The sequence below is a fragment of the Phalangium opilio genome, unplaced genomic scaffold, assembly GCF_054372755.1.
Source record: "Phalangium opilio isolate 3A_F unplaced genomic scaffold, DU_Popi_V2 ptg000087l_1, whole genome shotgun sequence".
Lineage (NCBI taxonomy): Eukaryota > Metazoa > Arthropoda > Arachnida > Opiliones > Phalangiidae > Phalangium > Phalangium opilio.
This window is the reverse complement of record NW_028324192.1, coordinates 2,436,538-2,456,066: the sequence shown is the minus strand read 5'-3', so window position 1 is coordinate 2,456,066 and position 19,529 is coordinate 2,436,538. Positions and strand designations below refer to the sequence as shown.

The window sequence follows — 19,529 nt, the reverse complement described above, 5'->3', positions numbered from 1 at the left end:
AGTTTATTTTCAAAAATTAAAAGTAACCTTCTAACAATAAGTGAGACAAAAAATAAGTTGACGACGATATTGAGGTAGCCTCAAGTTTAAAGTATCCTTGTATGGGGAGCAAAGAGTACTATAACATATCCAAAGGAGATCCCAATATCTCTTGTAGAACAAGAGTTATGAGCTTCCAAAGTTTAGTGCAAAAATCATAAGTAACATAATAAAAATAAGTGAGACGATACCAAAGTTGACGAACATTTTGCTTAATATCTCGGCCCCTGTTTGTCGTAGCTCAATGTTTTTAGTATGGTTAGATGGGGGACAATTTGGACTATAACATATCGTAAGGACATCCCCGTATCTCTAGTAGAAACAGAGTAATGGGCCTGCAAAGTATAGTCTAATGCATTTCCTATGGACGGGTTGTATGTTTACGTTTGGCTTAATTACTCGGCTCCTGTTTGTCGTAGCTCAATGTTTTTAGTATGGTTAGATGGGGGACAAATTCGACTATAACATACTCAAAGGACATCCCCGTATCTCCAGTGGAAACAGAGTTACGAGCCTGCAAAGTATAGTCTAACTCATTTCCTATGGAGGGGGTTTGTTTCTTTACGTTTTTCTTAAGTACTCGGCCCCTGTTTGTCGTAACCCAAAGTTTTTAGTATGGTTAGATGAAGGACAAATTGGACCATAACATATCCTAAGGACATCCCGGTATCTCTAGTAGACACAGAGTTATGGGCCTTGCAAAGTATAGTCTAATGCATTTTCTATGGAGGGGTTTGTTTATTCACGTATTGCTTAATTACTTGACCCTGTTCTTTCGATTAAAAATTATAACATATCTTTAGTGTAGCGGTTATCGCATCCGCCTCACTCCCGGAAGGCCACAGGTTCGAAACCGCGAAGTTTTTTTTTTTGCTTGGAACATGCAAAGACCTTTATAATTATCCGAACATTTGTGTCAAGGTCACATTATTTACATCCCCGTATCTCTGGTAGAACCAGAGTTACGAGCCTCCAGAATTTAGTCTAATGTATTTCCTATGGAGGGGTTTGTTTGTTTACGATTAGCTTAATTACTCGACTACTGTTTGTCGTAGCCCTAATTCTTAGTATGGCTAGATGGGGGACAAATTGGTCTATAACATACTCAAAGGACATCCCCGTATCTCCAGTAGAAACAGAGTTACGAGCCTGCAAAGTTTATTTTCAAAAATCAAAAGTAACCTTCTAACAATAAGTGAGACAAAAAGTAAGTTGACGACGATATTGAGGTAGCCTCAGGTTTAAAGTATCCTTGCATGGGGAGCAAAGAGTACTATAACATATCCAAAGGAGATCCCAGTATCTCTTGTAGAACAAGAGTTATGAGCCTCCAAAGTTTAGTGCAAAAATCATAAGTAACATAATAAAAATAAGTGAGACGATACCAAAGTTGACGAACATTTTGCTTAATATCTCGGCCCCTGTTTGTCGTAGCTCAATGTTTTTAGTATGATTAGATGGGGGACAATTTGGACTATAACATATCCTAAGGACATCCCCGTATCTCTAGTAAACACAGAGTTATGGGCCTGCAAAGCATAGTCTAATGCATTTCCTTTGGACGGGTTGTTTGTTTACGTTTAGCTTAATTACTCGGCCCCTGTTTTTCGTAGCTCAATGTTTTTAGTATGGTTAGATGGGGGACAAATTGGACTATAACATACTCAAAGGACTTCCCCGTATCTCCAGTAGAAACAGAGTTAAGAGCCTCCAAAGTATGGTCTAATGCATTTCCTATGGAGGGGGTTTGTTTCGTTACGTTTTGCTTAAGTACTCGGCCCCTGTTTGTCGTAGCCCAAAGTTTTTAGTATGGTTAGATGGGGGACAATTTGGAATATAACATATCCTAAGGACATCCCCGTATCTCTAGTAGACACAGAGTTATGGGCCTGCAAAGTATAGTCTAATGCATTTCCTATGGAGGGGTTTGTTTGTTTACGATTAGCTTAATTACTCGACTACTGTTTGTCGTAGCTCAATGTTTTTAGTATGGTTAGATGGGGGACAAATTGGACTATAACATACTCAAAGGACATCCCCGTATCTCCAGTAGAAACAGAGTTACGAGCCTGCAAAGTATAGTCTAATGCATTTTCTATGGAGGGGTTTGTTTGTTCACGTATTGTTTAATTACTTGACCCTGTTCTTTCGATTAAAAATAATAACATATCTTTAGTGTAGCGGTTATCGCATCCGCCTCACTCTCGGAAGGCCACAGATTCGAAACCACGAAGTTTTTTTTTTTGCTTGGAACATGCAAAGACCTTTATAATTATCCGAACATTTGTGTCAAGGTCACATTATTTACATCCCCGTATCTCTGGTAGAACCATAGTTACGAGCCTCCAGAATTTAGTCTAATGTATTTCCTATGGAGGGGTTTGTTTGTATACGATTAGCTTAATTACTCGACTACTGTTTGTCGTAGCCCTAATTCTTAGTATGGCTAGATGGGGGACAAATTGGTCTATAACATACTCAAAGGACATCTCCTTATCTCCAGTAGAAACAGAGTTACGAGCCTGCAAAGTTTATTTTCAAAAATCAAAAGTAACCTTCTAACAATAAGTGAGACAAAAAGTAAGTTGACGACGATATTGAGGTAGCTTCAAGTTTAAAGTATCCTTGTATGGGGAGCAAAGAGTACTATAACATATGCAAAGGAGATCCCAGTATCTCTTGTAGAACAAGAGTTATGAGCCTCCAAAGTTTAGTGCAAAAATCATAAGTAACATAATAAAAATAAGTGAGACGATACCAAAGTTGACGAACATTTTGCTTAATATCTCGGCCCCTGTTTGTCGTAGCTCAATGTTTTCAGTATGATTAGATGTAGGACAAATTGGACTATAACATACTCAAAGGACATTCCCGTATCTTCAATGGAAACAGAGTTACGAGCCTGCAAAGTATAGTCTAACTCATTTCCTATGGAGGGGGTTTGTTTCTTTACGTTTCGCTTAAGTACACGGCCCCTGTTTGTCGTAGCCCAAAGTTTTTAGTATGGTTAGATGAATGACAAATTGGACTATAACATATCCTAAGGACATCCCGGTATCTCTAGTAGATTCAGAGTTATGGGCCTTGCAAAGTATAGTCTAATGCATTTTCTATGGAGGGGTTTGTTTGTTCACGTATTGCTTAATTACTTGACCCTGTTCTTTCGATTAAAAATAATAACATATCTTTAGTGTAGCGGTTATCGCATCCGCCTCACTCCCGGAAGGCCACAGGTTCGAAACCGCGAAGTTTTTTTTTTTGCTTGGAACATGCAAAGACCTTTATAATTATCCGAACATTTGTGTCAAGGTCACATTATTTACATCCCCGTATCTATGGTAGAACCAGAGTTACGAGCCTGCAAAGTTTATTTTCAAAAATCAAAAGTAACCTTCTAACAATAAGTGAGACAAAAAATAAGTTGACGACGATATTGAGGTAGCCTCAAGTTTAAAGTATCCTGGTATGGGGAGCAAAGAGTACTATAACATTTCCAAAGGAGATCCCAGTATCTCTTGTAGAACAAGAGTTATGAGCCTCCAAAGTTTAGTGCAAAAATCATAAGTAGCATAATAAAAATAAGTGAGACGATACCAAAGTTGACGAACATTTTGCTTAATATCTCGGCCCTTGTTTGTCGTAGCTCAATGTTTTTAGTATGGTTAGATGGGTGACAATTTGGACTATAACATATCCTAAGGACATCCCCGTATCTCTAGTAGACACAGAGTTATGGGCCTGCAAAGTATAGTCTAATGCATTTCCTAAGGACGGGTTGTTTGTTTACGTTTAGCTTAATTACTCGGCCCCTGTTTGTCGTAGCTCAATGTTTTTAGTATGGTTAGATGGGGGACAAATTGCACTATAACATACTCAAAGGACATCCCCGTATCTCCAGTGGAAACAGAGTTACGAGCCTGCAAAGTATAGTCTAACTCATTTCCTATGGAGGGGGTTTGTTTCTTTACGTTTCGCTTAAGTACACGGCCCCTGTTTGTCGTAGCCCAAAGTTTTTAGTATGGTTAGATGAATGACAAATTGGACTATAACATATCCTAAGGACATCCCGGTATCTCTAGTAGATACAGAGTTATGGGCCTTGCAAAGTATAGTCTAATGCATTTTCTATGGAGGGGTTTGTTTGTTCACGTATTGCTTAATTACTTGACCCTGTTCTTTCGATTAAAAATAATAACATATCTTTAGTGTAGCGGTTATCGCATCCGCCTCACTCCCGGAAGGCCACAGGTTCGAAACCGCGAAGTTTTTTTTTTGCTTGGAACATGCAAAGACCTTTATAATTATCCGAACATTTGTGTCAAGGTCACATTATTTACATCCCCGTATCTATGGTAGAACCAGAGTTACGAGCCTGCAAAGTTTATTTTCAAAAATCAAAAGTAACCTTCTAACAATAAGTGAGACAAAAAATAAGTTGACGACGATATTGAGGTAGCCTCAAGTTTAAAGTATCCTGGTATGGGGAGCAAAGAGTACTATAACATTTCCAAAGGAGATCCCAGTATCTCTTGTAGAACAAGAGTTATGAGCCTCCAAAGTTTAGTGCAAAAATCATAAGTAACATAATAAAAATAAGTGAGACGATACCAAAGTTGACGAACATTTTGCTTAATATCTCGGCCCTTGTTTGTCGTAGCTCAATGTTTTTAGTATGGTTAGATGGGTGACAATTTGGACTATAACATATCCTAAGGACATCCCCGTATCTCTAGTAGACACAGAGTTATGGGCCTGCAAAGTATAGTCTAATGCATTTCCTATGGAGGGGTTTGTTTGTTTACGATTAGCTTAATTACTCGACTACTGTTTGTCGTAGCTCAATGTTTTTAGTATGGTTAGATGGGGGACAAGTTGGACTATAACATACTCAAAGGACATCCCCGTATCTCCAGTAGAAACAGAGTTACGAGCCTGCAAAGTATAGTCTAATGCATTTTCTATGGAGGGGTTTGTTTGTTCACGTATTGCTTAATTACTTGACCCTGTTCTTTCGATTAAAAATAATAACATATCTTTAGTGTAGCGGTTATCGCATCCGCCTCACTCTCGGAAGGCCACAGATTCGAAACCACGAAGTTTTTTTTTTTGCTTGGAACATGCAAAGACCTTTATAATTATCCGAACATTTGTGTCAAGGTCACATTATTTAGATCCCCGTATCTCTGGTAGAACCATAGTTACGAGCCTCCAGAATTTAGTCTAATGTATTTCCTATGGAGGGGTTTGTTTGTATACGATTAGCTTAATTACTCGACTACTGTTTGTCGTAGCCCTAATTCTTAGTATGGCTAGATGGGGGACAAATTGGTCTATAACATACTCAAAGGACATCTCCTTATCTCCAGTAGAAACAGAGTTACGAGCCTGCAAAGTTTATTTTCAAAAATCAAAAGTAACCTTCTAACAATAAGTGAGACAAAAAGTAAGTTGACGACGATATTGAGGTAGCTTCAAGTTTAAAGTATCCTTGTATGGGGAGCAAAGAGTACTATAACATATGCAAAGGAGATCCCAGTATCTCTTGTAGAACAAGAGTTATGAGCCTCCAAAGTTTAGTGCAAAAATCATAAGTAACATAATAAAAATAAGTGAGACGATACCAAAGTTGACGAACATTTTGCTTAATATCTCGGCCCCTGTTTGTCGTAGCTCAATGTTTTCAGTATGATTAGATGTAGGACAAATTGGACTATAACATACTCAAAGGACATCCCCGTATCTTCAGTGGAAACAGAGTTACGAGCCTGCAAAGTATAGTCTAACTCATTTCCTATAGAGGGGGTTTGTTTCTTTACGTTTCGCTTAAGTACACGGCCCCTGTTTGTCGTAGCCCAAAGTTTTCAGTATGGTTAGATGAATGACAAATTGGACTATAACATATCCTAAGGACATCCCGGTATCTCTAGTAGATACAGAGTTATGGGCCTTGCAAAGTATAGTCTAATGCATTTTCTATGGAGGGGTTTGTTTGTTCACGTATTGCTTAATTACTTGACCCTGTTCTTTCGATTAAAAATAATAACATATCTTTAGTGTAGCGGTTATCGCATCCGCCTCACTCCCGGAAGGCCACAGGTTCGAAACCGCGAAGTTTTTTTTTTTTTTGCTTGGAACATGCAAAGACCTTTATAATTATCCGAACATTTGTGTCAAGGTCACATTATTTACATCCCCGTATCTATGGTAGAACCAGAGTTACGAGCCTGCAAAGTTTATTTTCAAAAATCAAAAGTAACCTTCTAACAATAAGTGAGACAAAAAATAAGTTGACGACGATATTGAGGTAGCCTCAAGTTTAAAGTATCCTGGTATGGGGAGCAAAGAGTACTATAACATTTCCAAAGGAGATCCCAGTATCTCTTGTAGAACAAGAGTTATGAGCCTCCAAAGTTTAGTGCAAAAATCATAAGTAGCATAATAAAAATAAGTGAGACGATACCAAAGTTGACGAACATTTTGCTTAATATCTCGGCCCTTGTTTGTCGTAGCTCAATGTTTTTAGTATGGTTAGATGGGTGACAATTTGGACTATAACATATCCTAAGGACATCCCCGTATCTCTAGTAGACACAGAGTTATGGGCCTGCAAAGTATAGTCTAATGCATTTCCTAAGGACGGGTTGTTTGTTTACGTTTAGCTTAATTACTCGGCCCCTGTTTGTCGTAGCTCAATGTTTTTAGTATGGTTAGATGGAAGACAAATTGGAATATAACATACTCAAAGGACATCCCCGTATTTCCAGTGGAAACAGAGTTACGAGCCTGCAAAGTATAGTCTAACTCATTTCCTATGGAGGGGGTTTGTTTCTTTACGTTTCGCTTAAGTACTCGGCCCCTGTTTGTCGTAGCCCAAAGTTTTTAGTGTGGTTAGATGAATGACAAATTGGACTATAACATATCCTAAGGACATCCCGGTATCTCTAGTAGACACAGAGTTATGGGCCTTGCAAAGTATAGTCTAATGCATTTTCTATGGAGGGGTTTGTTTGTTCACGTATTGCTTAATTACTTGACCCTGTTCTTTCGATTAAAAATAATAACATATCTTTAGTGTAGCGGTTATCGCATCCGCCTCACTCTCGGAAGGCCACAGATTCGAAACCACGAAGTTTTTTTTTTTGCTTGGAACATGCAAAGACCTTTATAATTATCCGAACATTTGTGTCAAGGTCACATTATTTACATCCCCGTATCTCTGGTAGAACCATAGTTACGAGCCTCCAGAATTTAGTCTAATGTATTTCCTATGGAGGGGTTTGTTTGTATACGATTAGCTTAATTACTCGACTACTGTTTGTCGTAGCCCTAATTCTTAGTATGGCTAGATGGGGGACAAATTGGTCTATAACATACTCAAAGGACATCTCCTTATCTCCAGTAGAAACAGAGTTACGAGCCTGCAAAGTTTATTTTCAAAAATCAAAAGTAACCTTCTAACAATAAGTGAGACAAAAAGTAAGTTGACGACGATATTGAGGTAGCTTCAAGTTTAAAGTATCCTTGTATGGGGAGCAAAGAGTACTATAACATATGCAAAGGAGATCCCAGTATCTCTTGTAGAACAAGAGTTATGAGCCTCCAAAGTTTAGTGCAAAAATCATAAGTAACATAATAAAAATAAGTGAGACGATACCAAAGTTGACGAACATTTTGCTTAATATCTCGGCCCCTGTTTGTCGTAGCTCAATGTTTTTAGTATGGTTAGATGGGGGACAAATTCGACTATAACATACTCAAAGGACATCCCCGTATCTCCAGTGGAAACAGAGTTACGAGCCTGCAAAGTATAGTCTAACTCATTTCCTATGGAGGGGGTTTGTTTCTTTACGTTTTTCTTAAGTACTCGGCCCCTGTTTGTCGTAACCCAAAGTTTTTAGTATGGTTAGATGAAGGACAAATTGGACCATAACATATCCTAAGGACATCCCGGTATCTCTAGTAGACACAGAGTTATGGGCCTTGCAAAGTATAGTCTAATGCATTTTCTATGGAGGGGTTTGTTTATTCACGTATTGCTTAATTACTTGACCCTGTTCTTTCGATTAAAAATTATAACATATCTTTAGTGTAGCGGTTATCGCATCCGCCTCACTCCCGGAAGGCCACAGGTTCGAAACCGCGAAGTTTTTTTTTTTGCTTGGAACATGCAAAGACCTTTATAATTATCCGAACATTTGTGTCAAGGTCACATTATTTACATCCCCGTATCTCTGGTAGAACCAGAGTTACGAGCCTCCAGAATTTAGTCTAATGTATTTCCTATGGAGGGGTTTGTTTGTTTACGATTAGCTTAATTACTCGACTACTGTTTGTCGTAGCCCTAATTCTTAGTATGGCTAGATGGGGGACAAATTGGTCTATAACATACTCAAAGGACATCCCCGTATCTCCAGTAGAAACAGAGTTACGAGCCTGCAAAGTTTATTTTCAAAAATCAAAAGTAACCTTCTAACAATAAGTGAGACAAAAAGTAAGTTGACGACGATATTGAGGTAGCCTCAGGTTTAAAGTATCCTTGCATGGGGAGCAAAGAGTACTATAACATATCCAAAGGAGATCCCAGTATCTCTTGTAGAACAAGAGTTATGAGCCTCCAAAGTTTAGTGCAAAAATCATAAGTAACATAATAAAAATAAGTGAGACGATACCAAAGTTGACGAACATTTTGCTTAATATCTCGGCCCCTGTTTGTCGTAGCTCAATGTTTTTAGTATGATTAGATGGGGGACAATTTGGACTATAACATATCCTAAGGACATCCCCGTATCTCTAGTAAACACAGAGTTATGGGCCTGCAAAGCATAGTCTAATGCATTTCCTTTGGACGGGTTGTTTGTTTACGTTTAGCTTAATTACTCGGCCCCTGTTTTTCGTAGCTCAATGTTTTTAGTATGGTTAGATGGGGGACAAATTGGACTATAACATACTCAAAGGACTTCCCCGTATCTCCAGTAGAAACAGAGTTAAGAGCCTCCAAAGTATGGTCTAATGCATTTCCTATGGAGGGGGTTTGTTTCGTTACGTTTTGCTTAAGTACTCGGCCCCTGTTTGTCGTAGCCCAAAGTTTTTAGTATGGTTAGATGGGGGACAATTTGGAATATAACATATCCTAAGGACATCCCCGTATCTCTAGTAGACACAGAGTTATGGGCCTGCAAAGTATAGTCTAATGCATTTCCTATGGAGGGGTTTGTTTGTTTACGATTAGCTTAATTACTCGACTACTGTTTGTCGTAGCTCAATGTTTTTAGTATGGTTAGATGGGGGACAAATTGGACTATAACATACTCAAAGGACATCCCCGTATCTCCAGTAGAAACAGAGTTACGAGCCTGCAAAGTATAGTCTAATGCATTTTCTATGGAGGGGTTTGTTTGTTCACGTATTGTTTAATTACTTGACCCTGTTCTTTCGATTAAAAATAATAACATATCTTTAGTGTAGCGGTTATCGCATCCGCCTCACTCTCGGAAGGCCACAGATTCGAAACCACGAAGTTTTTTTTTTTGCTTGGAACATGCAAAGACCTTTATAATTATCCGAACATTTGTGTCAAGGTCACATTATTTACATCCCCGTATCTCTGGTAGAACCATAGTTACGAGCCTCCAGAATTTAGTCTAATGTATTTCCTATGGAGGGGTTTGTTTGTATACGATTAGCTTAATTACTCGACTACTGTTTGTCGTAGCCCTAATTCTTAGTATGGCTAGATGGGGGACAAATTGGTCTATAACATACTCAAAGGACATCTCCTTATCTCCAGTAGAAACAGAGTTACGAGCCTGCAAAGTTTATTTTCAAAAATCAAAAGTAACCTTCTAACAATAAGTGAGACAAAAAGTAAGTTGACGACGATATTGAGGTAGCTTCAAGTTTAAAGTATCCTTGTATGGGGAGCAAAGAGTACTATAACATATGCAAAGGAGATCCCAGTATCTCTTGTAGAACAAGAGTTATGAGCCTCCAAAGTTTAGTGCAAAAATCATAAGTAACATAATAAAAATAAGTGAGACGATACCAAAGTTGACGAACATTTTGCTTAATATCTCGGCCCCTGTTTGTCGTAGCTCAATGTTTTCAGTATGATTAGATGTAGGACAAATTGGACTATAACATACTCAAAGGACATTCCCGTATCTTCAATGGAAACAGAGTTACGAGCCTGCAAAGTATAGTCTAACTCATTTCCTATGGAGGGGGTTTGTTTCTTTACGTTTCGCTTAAGTACACGGCCCCTGTTTGTCGTAGCCCAAAGTTTTTAGTATGGTTAGATGAATGACAAATTGGACTATAACATATCCTAAGGACATCCCGGTATCTCTAGTAGATTCAGAGTTATGGGCCTTGCAAAGTATAGTCTAATGCATTTTCTATGGAGGGGTTTGTTTGTTCACGTATTGCTTAATTACTTGACCCTGTTCTTTCGATTAAAAATAATAACATATCTTTAGTGTAGCGGTTATCGCATCCGCCTCACTCCCGGAAGGCCACAGGTTCGAAACCGCGAAGTTTTTTTTTTTTGCTTGGAACATGCAAAGACCTTTATAATTATCCGAACATTTGTGTCAAGGTCACATTATTTACATCCCCGTATCTATGGTAGAACCAGAGTTACGAGCCTGCAAAGTTTATTTTCAAAAATCAAAAGTAACCTTCTAACAATAAGTGAGACAAAAAATAAGTTGACGACGATATTGAGGTAGCCTCAAGTTTAAAGTATCCTGGTATGGGGAGCAAAGAGTACTATAACATTTCCAAAGGAGATCCCAGTATCTCTTGTAGAACAAGAGTTATGAGCCTCCAAAGTTTAGTGCAAAAATCATAAGTAGCATAATAAAAATAAGTGAGACGATACCAAAGTTGACGAACATTTTGCTTAATATCTCGGCCCTTGTTTGTCGTAGCTCAATGTTTTTAGTATGGTTAGATGGGTGACAATTTGGACTATAACATATCCTAAGGACATCCCCGTATCTCTAGTAGACACAGAGTTATGGGCCTGCAAAGTATAGTCTAATGCATTTCCTAAGGACGGGTTGTTTGTTTACGTTTAGCTTAATTACTCGGCCCCTGTTTGTCGTAGCTCAATGTTTTTAGTATGGTTAGATGGGGGACAAATTGCACTATAACATACTCAAAGGACATCCCCGTATCTCCAGTGGAAACAGAGTTACGAGCCTGCAAAGTATAGTCTAACTCATTTCCTATGGAGGGGGTTTGTTTCTTTACGTTTCGCTTAAGTACACGGCCCCTGTTTGTCGTAGCCCAAAGTTTTTAGTATGGTTAGATGAATGACAAATTGGACTATAACATATCCTAAGGACATCCCGGTATCTCTAGTAGATACAGAGTTATGGGCCTTGCAAAGTATAGTCTAATGCATTTTCTATGGAGGGGTTTGTTTGTTCACGTATTGCTTAATTACTTGACCCTGTTCTTTCGATTAAAAATAATAACATATCTTTAGTGTAGCGGTTATCGCATCCGCCTCACTCCCGGAAGGCCACAGGTTCGAAACCGCGAAGTTTTTTTTTTGCTTGGAACATGCAAAGACCTTTATAATTATCCGAACATTTGTGTCAAGGTCACATTATTTACATCCCCGTATCTATGGTAGAACCAGAGTTACGAGCCTGCAAAGTTTATTTTCAAAAATCAAAAGTAACCTTCTAACAATAAGTGAGACAAAAAATAAGTTGACGACGATATTGAGGTAGCCTCAAGTTTAAAGTATCCTGGTATGGGGAGCAAAGAGTACTATAACATTTCCAAAGGAGATCCCAGTATCTCTTGTAGAACAAGAGTTATGAGCCTCCAAAGTTTAGTGCAAAAATCATAAGTAACATAATAAAAATAAGTGAGACGATACCAAAGTTGACGAACATTTTGCTTAATATCTCGGCCCTTGTTTGTCGTAGCTCAATGTTTTTAGTATGGTTAGATGGGTGACAATTTGGACTATAACATATCCTAAGGACATCCCCGTATCTCTAGTAGACACAGAGTTATGGGCCTGCAAAGTATAGTCTAATGCATTTCCTATGGAGGGGTTTGTTTGTTTACGATTAGCTTAATTACTCGACTACTGTTTGTCGTAGCTCAATGTTTTTAGTATGGTTAGATGGGGGACAAGTTGGACTATAACATACTCAAAGGACATCCCCGTATCTCCAGTAGAAACAGAGTTACGAGCCTGCAAAGTATAGTCTAATGCATTTTCTATGGAGGGGTTTGTTTGTTCACGTATTGCTTAATTACTTGACCCTGTTCTTTCGATTAAAAATAATAACATATCTTTAGTGTAGCGGTTATCGCATCCGCCTCACTCTCGGAAGGCCACAGATTCGAAACCACGAAGTTTTTTTTTTTGCTTGGAACATGCAAAGACCTTTATAATTATCCGAACATTTGTGTCAAGGTCACATTATTTAGATCCCCGTATCTCTGGTAGAACCATAGTTACGAGCCTCCAGAATTTAGTCTAATGTATTTCCTATGGAGGGGTTTGTTTGTATACGATTAGCTTAATTACTCGACTACTGTTTGTCGTAGCCCTAATTCTTAGTATGGCTAGATGGGGGACAAATTGGTCTATAACATACTCAAAGGACATCTCCTTATCTCCAGTAGAAACAGAGTTACGAGCCTGCAAAGTTTATTTTCAAAAATCAAAAGTAACCTTCTAACAATAAGTGAGACAAAAAGTAAGTTGACGACGATATTGAGGTAGCTTCAAGTTTAAAGTATCCTTGTATGGGGAGCAAAGAGTACTATAACATATGCAAAGGAGATCCCAGTATCTCTTGTAGAACAAGAGTTATGAGCCTCCAAAGTTTAGTGCAAAAATCATAAGTAACATAATAAAAATAAGTGAGACGATACCAAAGTTGACGAACATTTTGCTTAATATCTCGGCCCCTGTTTGTCGTAGCTCAATGTTTTCAGTATGATTAGATGTAGGACAAATTGGACTATAACATACTCAAAGGACATCCCCGTATCTTCAGTGGAAACAGAGTTACGAGCCTGCAAAGTATAGTCTAACTCATTTCCTATAGAGGGGGTTTGTTTCTTTACGTTTCGCTTAAGTACACGGCCCCTGTTTGTCGTAGCCCAAAGTTTTCAGTATGGTTAGATGAATGACAAATTGGACTATAACATATCCTAAGGACATCCCGGTATCTCTAGTAGATACAGAGTTATGGGCCTTGCAAAGTATAGTCTAATGCATTTTCTATGGAGGGGTTTGTTTGTTCACGTATTGCTTAATTACTTGACCCTGTTCTTTCGATTAAAAATAATAACATATCTTTAGTGTAGCGGTTATCGCATCCGCCTCACTCCCGGAAGGCCACAGGTTCGAAACCGCGAAGTTTTTTTTTTTTTTGCTTGGAACATGCAAAGACCTTTATAATTATCCGAACATTTGTGTCAAGGTCACATTATTTACATCCCCGTATCTATGGTAGAACCAGAGTTACGAGCCTGCAAAGTTTATTTTCAAAAATCAAAAGTAACCTTCTAACAATAAGTGAGACAAAAAATAAGTTGACGACGATATTGAGGTAGCCTCAAGTTTAAAGTATCCTGGTATGGGGAGCAAAGAGTACTATAACATTTCCAAAGGAGATCCCAGTATCTCTTGTAGAACAAGAGTTATGAGCCTCCAAAGTTTAGTGCAAAAATCATAAGTAGCATAATAAAAATAAGTGAGACGATACCAAAGTTGACGAACATTTTGCTTAATATCTCGGCCCTTGTTTGTCGTAGCTCAATGTTTTTAGTATGGTTAGATGGGTGACAATTTGGACTATAACATATCCTAAGGACATCCCCGTATCTCTAGTAGACACAGAGTTATGGGCCTGCAAAGTATAGTCTAATGCATTTCCTAAGGACGGGTTGTTTGTTTACGTTTAGCTTAATTACTCGGCCCCTGTTTGTCGTAGCTCAATGTTTTTAGTATGGTTAGATGGAAGACAAATTGGAATATAACATACTCAAAGGACATCCCCGTATTTCCAGTGGAAACAGAGTTACGAGCCTGCAAAGTATAGTCTAACTCATTTCCTATGGAGGGGGTTTGTTTCTTTACGTTTCGCTTAAGTACTCGGCCCCTGTTTGTCGTAGCCCAAAGTTTTTAGTGTGGTTAGATGAATGACAAATTGGACTATAACATATCCTAAGGACATCCCGGTATCTCTAGTAGACACAGAGTTATGGGCCTTGCAAAGTATAGTCTAATGCATTTTCTATGGAGGGGTTTGTTTGTTCACGTATTGCTTAATTACTTGACCCTGTTCTTTCGATTAAAAATAATAACATATCTTTAGTGTAGCGGTTATCGCATCCGCCTCACTCCCGGAAGGCCACAGGTTCGAAACCGCGAAGTTTTTTTTTTTTTGCTTGGAACATGCAAAGACCTTTATAATTATCCGAACATTTGTGTCAAGGTCACATTATTTACATCCCCGTATCTATGGTAGAACCAGAGTTACGAGCCTGCAAAGTTTATTTTCAAAAATCAAAAGTAACCTTCTAACAATAAGTGAGACAAAAAATAAGTTGACGACGATATTGAGGTAGCCTCAAGTTTAAAGTATCCTGGTATGGGGAGCAAAGAGTACTATAACATTTCCAAAGGAGATCCCAGTATCTCTTGTAGAACAAGAGTTATGAGCCTCCAAAGTTTAGTGCAAAAATCATAAGTAGCATAATAAAAATAAGTGAGACGATACCAAAGTTGACGAACATTTTGCTTAATATCTCGGCCCTTGTTTGTCGTAGCTCAATGTTTTTAGTATGGTTAGATGGGTGACAATTTGGACTATAACATATCCTAAGGACATCCCCGTATCTCTAGTAGACACAGAGTTATGGGCCTGCAAAGTATAGTCTAATGCATTTCCTAAGGACGGGTTGTTTGTTTACGTTTAGCTTAATTACTCGGCCCCTGTTTGTCGTAGCTCAATGTTTTTAGTATGGTTAGATGGGGGACAAATTGCACTATAACATACTCAAAGGACATCCCCGTATCTCCAGTGGAAACAGAGTTACGAGCCTGCAAAGTATAGTCTAACTCATTTCCTATGGAGGGGGTTTGTTTCTTTACGTTTCGCTTAAGTACACGGCCCCTGTTTGTCGTAGCCCAAAGTTTTTAGTATGGTTAGATGAATGACAAATTGGACTATAACATATCCTAAGGACATCCCGGTATCTCTAGTAGATACAGAGTTATGGGCCTTGCAAAGTATAGTCTAATGCATTTTCTATGGAGGGGTTTGTTTGTTCACGTATTGCTTAATTACTTGACCCTGTTCTTTCGATTAAAAATAATAACATATCTTTAGTGTAGCGGTTATCGCATCCGCCTCACTCCCGGAAGGCCACAGGTTCGAAACCGCGAAGTTTTTTTTTTGCTTGGAACATGCAAAGACCTTTATAATTATCCGAACATTTGTGTCAAGGTCACATTATTTACATCCCCGTATCTATGGTAGAACCAGAGTTACGAGCCTGCAAAGTTTATTTTCAAAAATCAAAAGTAACCTTCTAACAATAAGTGAGACAAAAAATAAGTTGACGACGATATTGAGGTAGCCTCAAGTTTAAAGTATCCTGGTATGGGGAGCAAAGAGTACTATAACATTTCCAAAGGAGATCCCAGTATCTCTTGTAGAACAAAGGTTATGAGCCTCCAAAGTTTAGTGCAAAAATCATAAGTAACATAATAAAAATAAGTGAGACGATACCAAAGTTGACGAACATTTTGCTTAATATCTCGGCCCTTGTTTGTCGTAGCTCAATGTTTTTAGTATGGTTAGATGGGTGACAATTTGGACTATAACATATCCTAAGGACATCCCCGTATCTCTAGTAGACACAGAGTTATGGGCCTGCAAAGAATAGTCTAATGCATTTCCTAAGGACGGGTTGTTTGTTTACGTTTAGCTTAATTACTCGGCCCCTGTTTGTCGTAGCTCAATGTTTTTAGTATGGTTAGATGGAAGACAAATTGGAATATAACATACTCAAAGGACATCCTCGTATCTCCAGTGGAAACAGAGTTACGAGCCTGCAAAGTATAGTCTAACTCATTTCCTATGGAGGGGGTTTGTTTCTTTACGTTTCGCTTAAGTACTCGGCCCCTGTTTGTCGTAGCCCAAAGTTTTTAGTGTGGTTAGATGAATGACAAATTGGACTATAACATATCCTAAGGACATCCCGGTATCTCTAGTAGACACAGAGTTATGGGCCTTGCAAAGTATAGTCTAATGCATTTTCTATGGAGGGGTTTGTTTGTTCACGTATTGCTTAATTACTTGACCCTGTTCCTTCGATTAAAAATAATAACATATCTTTAGTGTAGCCGTTATCGCATCCGCCTCACTCCCGGAAGGCCACAGGTTCGAAACCGCGAAGTTTTTTTTTTTGCTTGGAACATGCAAAGACCTTTATAATTATCCGAACATTTGTGTCAAGGTCACATTATTTACATCCCCGTATCTCTGGTAGAACCAGAGTTACGAGCCTGCAAAGTTTATTTTCAAAAATCAAAAGTAACCTTCTAACTATAAGTGAGACAAAAAATAAGTTGACGACGATATTGAGGTAGCTTCAAGTTTAAAGTATCCTTGTATGGGGAGCAAAGAGTACTATAACATTTCCAAAGGAGATCCCAGTATCTCTTGTAGAACAAGAGTTATGAGCCTCCAAAGTTTAGTGCAAAAATCATAAGTAACATAATAAAAATAAGTGAGACGATACCAAAGTTGGCGAACATTTTGCTTAATATCTCGGCCCTTGTTTGTCGTAGCTCAATGTCGTAGCTCTCGGCAACGGCCATATCACGCTGAATTCACCGGTTCTCGTCCGATAACCAAAGTTAAGCAGCGTCGAGCGCAGTCAGTACTTGGGAGGGCGACCACTTAGGAACACTGCGTGCCGTTAGCTTTTTCACTTTTCTTTCCTCTTTTAAATTCCAATAGATATGAAAAAAGCAAACATATTTTCTTTTTGTTATTGTTTTAAAATGATGAAGGTTAATTTGTCTCACTTAATTTAAATTCGAATTATTAACTAGCACTCTCGGCAACGGCCATATCACGCTGAAAACACCGGTTCTCGTCCGATCGCTGACGTTAGCAGCGTCGAGCGCAGTCAGTACTTGGGAATACTGCGTGCCGTTTGCTTTTTCACTTTTGTTTCCTCTTTCAAATTCCACCAGATATGAAAAAAGCAAACATATCTTCTTTTTGTTATTGTTTTATAATGATGAAAGTTAATTAAATTCAAATTATTAACTGGCACTCTCGGCAACGGCCATATCACGCTGAATACACCGGTTCTCGTCCGATAACCGAAGTTAAGCAGCGTCGAGCGCAGTCACTACTTGGGAGGGAGACCACTTAGGAACACTGCGTGCCGTTGGCTTTTTCACTTTTTTTCCCCATTTAAATTTTAATAGATATGAAAGAAGCAAACATGTTTTCTTTTTGTTATTGTTTTAAAATGATGAAGGTTAATTTGTCTCACTTAATTTAAATTCGAATTATTAACTAGCACTCTCGACAACGGCCATATCACGCAGAAAACACCGGTTCACGTCCGATCACCGAAGTTAAGCAGCGTCGAGCGCATACAGTACTTGGGAATACCGCATGCCGTTTGTTTTTTCACTTTTGTTTCCTCTTTTAAATTCCACCAGATATGAAAAAAGCAAACATATCTTCTTTTTGTTATTGTTTTATAAAGATGAAGGTTAATTAAATTCAAATTATTAACTAGCACTCTCGGCAACGGCCATATCACGCTGAATACACCAGTTTGCTTTTTTCATATCTATTGGAATTTAAAAGAGGAAAAAATAGTGAAAAAGCTAACGGCACGCAGTGTTCCTAAGTGGTCGCCCTCCCAAGTACTGACTGCGCTCGACGCTGCTTAACTTTGGTTATCGGACGAGAACTGGTGTATTCAGCGTGATATGGCCGTTGCCGAGAGTGCTAGTTAATAATTCGAATTTAAATTAAGTGAGACAAATTAACCTTCATCTTTTTCAAACAATAACAAAAAGAAAATATGTTTGCTTTTTTCATATCTATTGGAATTTAAAAGAGGAAAAAAAGTGAAAAAGCTTACGGCACGCAGTGTTCCTAAGTGGTCGCCCTCCCAAGTACTGACTGCGCTCGACGCTGCTTAACTTCGGTTATCGGACGAGAAACGGTGTATTCAGCGTGATATGGCCGTTGCCGAGAGTGCTAGTTAATAATTTGAATTTAATTAACGTTCATCTTTATAAAACAATAACAAAAAGAAGATATGTTTGCTTTTTTCATATCTGGTAGAATTTGAAAGTGGAAACAAAAGTGAAAAAGCAAACGGCACGCAGTATTCCCAAGTACTGACTGCGCTCGACGCTGCTAACGTCGGCGATCGGACGAGAACCGGTGTTCTCAGCGTGATATGGCCGTTGCCGAGAGTGCTAGATAATAATTCGAATTTAAATTAAGTGAGACAAATTAACCTTCATCTTTTTCAAACAATAACAAAAAGAAAATATGTTTGCTTTTTTCATATCTATTAAAATTTAAATGGGGAAAAAAAGTGAAAAAGCCAACGGCACGCAGTATTCCCAAGTACTGTATGCGCTCGACGCTGCTTAACTTTGGTTATCGGACGAGAACTGGCGTATTCAGCGTGATATGGCCGTTGCCGAGAGTGCTAGTTAATAATTTGAATTTAATTAACCTTCATCTTTATAAAACAATAACAAAAAGAAGATATGTTTGCTTTTTTCATATCTGGTGGAATTTAAAAGAGGAAACAAAAGTGAAAAAACAAACGGCACGCAGTATTCCCAAGTACTGTATGCGCTCGACGCTGCTTAACTTCGGTGATCGGACGTGAACCGGTGTTTTCTGCGTGATATGGCCGTTGTCGAGAGTGCTAGTTAATAATTCGAATTTAAATTAAGTGAGACAAATTAACCTTCATCATTTTAAAACAATAACAAAAAGAAAACATGTTTGCTTTTTTCATATCTATTAAAATTTAAATGGGGAAAAAAAGTGAAAAAGCCAACGGCACGCAGTGTTCCTAAGTGGTCTCCCTCCCAAGTAGTGACTGCGCTCGACGCTGCTTAACTTCGGTTATCGGACGAGAACCGGTGTATTCAGCGTGATATGGCCGTTGCCGAGAGTGCTAGTTAATAATTTGAATTTAATTAACTTTCATCATTATAAAACAATAACAAAAAGAAGATATGTTTGCTTTTTTCATATCTGGTGGAATTTGAAAGAGGAAACAAAAGTGAAAAAGCAAACGGCACGCAGTATTCCCAAGTACTGACTGCGCTCGACGCTGCTAACGTCAGCGATCGGACGAGAACCGGTGTTTTCAGCGTGATATGGCCGTTGCCGAGAGTGCTAGTTAATAATTCGAATTTAAATTAAGTGAGACAAATTAAC

General features: G+C 38.5%; 5 pseudogenes; 2 read left to right on the top strand and 3 right to left on the bottom strand.

The window, feature by feature from the left end:
• The first annotated feature begins 16,897 nt into the window (after window positions 1-16,897).
• Window positions 16,898-17,016, top strand: LOC149650042 (5S ribosomal RNA; annotated as a pseudogene).
• Window positions 17,017-17,377: 361 nt separating this feature from the next.
• On the top strand, window positions 17,378-17,496 carry LOC149650041 (5S ribosomal RNA; annotated as a pseudogene).
• Window positions 17,497-17,939: 443 nt separating this feature from the next.
• LOC149650040 (5S ribosomal RNA) lies at window positions 17,940-18,058 on the bottom strand (annotated as a pseudogene).
• Window positions 18,059-18,194: 136 nt separating this feature from the next.
• Window positions 18,195-18,313, bottom strand: LOC149650039 (5S ribosomal RNA; annotated as a pseudogene).
• An 824-nt stretch (window positions 18,314-19,137) lies between these two features.
• Window positions 19,138-19,256, bottom strand: LOC149650038 (5S ribosomal RNA; annotated as a pseudogene).
• Between the last annotated feature and the right edge of the window lie 273 nt (window positions 19,257-19,529).